The sequence below is a fragment of the Rana temporaria genome, chromosome 4 (genome assembly GCF_905171775.1).
Source record: "Rana temporaria chromosome 4, aRanTem1.1, whole genome shotgun sequence".
In the NCBI taxonomy this organism is placed as follows: Eukaryota; Metazoa; Chordata; class Amphibia; order Anura; family Ranidae; genus Rana; species Rana temporaria.
The window spans coordinates 18,416,299-18,418,593 of record NC_053492.1 but is presented as its reverse complement, the minus strand read 5'-3'; the positions used below and the strand labels follow the sequence as shown (position 1 = coordinate 18,418,593).

The 2,295-nt window shown below is 42.8% G+C and overlaps 1 pseudogene; it reads right to left on the bottom strand.

Moving 5' to 3' along the window:
* Positions 1-281: 281 nt before the first annotated feature.
* Positions 282-1,703, bottom strand: LOC120935271 (annotated as a pseudogene).
* Between the last annotated feature and the right edge of the window lie 592 nt (positions 1,704-2,295).

Sequence of the window (2,295 nt, the reverse complement as noted above, 5' to 3'; positions counted from 1 at the left end):
GGGGAGAGAGGAAGGACAGACTGTCTTCACTCCCCTGAAGTGCCACACTGAGCCAAGTTATGCACCCCCATCCCTGAAATTAACCAGTGTGCCCAGGGCAGCTGCCCCTCCTCCTGCCCATCCCTTGTCCCTGCCAGGGGCAGACTGACAACTCATGGGGCCCCCAGGCAATAGATTATGGGGCCACACAGTATACACACAAAAGGGTACTGGAGGAGGCGGTGCAGCTATAATCTTGGGATAAAAAAATAAAAAATAATGAAACATTTTACATACTGTCCCTGGTTTTACCAAGGCTGGCAACCCTGATAGGGCCCCCTAGTGGGATGGTGCCCTTGGGTAGTGCCCGAATGGTCAGTCTGCCCCTGGTTCCAGCCCTGTACCTCACCCACCTAATCCCACAACACCATCCAAAAAAGGTTTTAGACGCACTAGCCCATGTTAACCAGATTCATGAAAGGGTCAGTTTAACTACAACACTTGGTTTTGGATAGACAGGGATGCAATAAGTTTATTTGAACCATTCAGCAATACTTGGTATTGTCCTATAAGGAGGAGCCTCTTTCAATGCACTACATATTTTGCAGTATGCGGATAGAAAACCAGCTTTGGAGAGCGTTGGCCGATATCTGAACCTCCAGTTAAAATACTTTTGGTATCTCTGCTCATCTTTATCCAAACCCAGAAGATATTCAGCCAGTAATTGGGGAGATGAAAAGTCGTCAACATGAATAAAAGAGTCGGGTGGAATGAAGCGCTCATAATTTTTACGTGGAGGACCCATGACGATGGGCACAGTTCCCGCCATAAGTGAATTTTTCCAGAACTTTTCCGTGATGTAATCCTCATGTACGGAATTCTCAAAGGCGAGGTAGAACTTATACGTGGCCAGGGTTTGCAAAGTCTCGTCCCACGGAAGAGGCAAGCCGTTTTTTTCCATAGATGTCGATTGGAATGTATTTCTTTAACTCCTCACAATATTGGGTTCTCCTGTACTTTGTATTCCAGTTGCTCACCACCCAGGCCACCAACTTTGACTTTTGGGGGATTGTAAAATGTATTTTCCCATCAACTTTTTCTAGCCCTCCACCCGGAACATGTATATCTGAATCAAGTCGGTAGGACATGGTGAGGTTTATTTTGTTGTCCATGAGGTTTAAATTTTGGCAGTTGGTTGGAGACTCCATGCTAAACCAGATCCAGTATTGGTCGGATGGTCTTGGCTCTGGAGGTAAAAGGTTTTCTGACCGACATACATCCCTATGACTAATAACAACAGCGTCTGCTATGGAGTACGCATTTCGGTTCACGGTGTAGAAACAACCAGAGTTTTCATTTCTTGGACACCTATTTAGAGGAAACTGATAACCCAATGGCCACGTCCAAAGTAGGATGGTCAGTAGAGACCTATTAAAGGTCTCCAATGACTCAGTTGGCGACTTTGTCACAGTCAGTTGATTCGATGTCACCGAGAACTCCGTCACAGAGTCTGTCCTCACCTTTGGCCTGTGTTTTATTTCAAAATCTGTGACCAATTGTCTTTCTAGACGAAAATAAGCAAACGAAATGTAGGAAATGGATCCCAGTAATAACATGCCGAAGTAGACCAAAGTCCATTTTGAGGATCGTTTTAGGAAATCCATATGGAAGTGAAGCGGGTTCTTGTATACGAGTTTTACATGAGAGCTCACCTTAATATTTAGCTCTGTTCCTGGGGGGGGGGGGGGGGACAAAAATAAAATAAAAATTGTAAGTGGCATGTAGAAACATTTATGGCAACATAAAAAAAAAAAATACATTCAAAGTGCATAGACCTTTCGAGGATTACCTTTATGTGTGTCTCAATTGAAGTTTCTGTTTAGTGACAAACCAAAGAAAAAAAAAAAAGTTGGAGTTGGGATTAGAGCTTCCAGATTCTCTTTTGTGGGGTGGTGTTATATTTAGTTATTCTTTATACAAAATTCAAATTGAGCAATCTTTTTTTAACCGATTGAATAGTTCGAAAATTATTATACCAAATGAATTAAAGCATTTTGTTCAGAGAGTCGGATACATCCGAATCTCTGAATAACGAAGAAATTCGTCTGAATTTACATTTGGACTGAAACTAATTGCACGTGTCTAGCTGGCAGTAAGGAGGAGTAGGAGGATATGGGCCATGCGTCTAGGGAAACGCGTCAATCCATCCAAAACCTTGTGTAGCGCCTGTGTACTTTATAGTACCGGTGCTAGTTAAATTTAGATGGAGAGCAGAGTGTAGTTAAACTCTGATCCAGATTGGTAGTTGTAAAAATA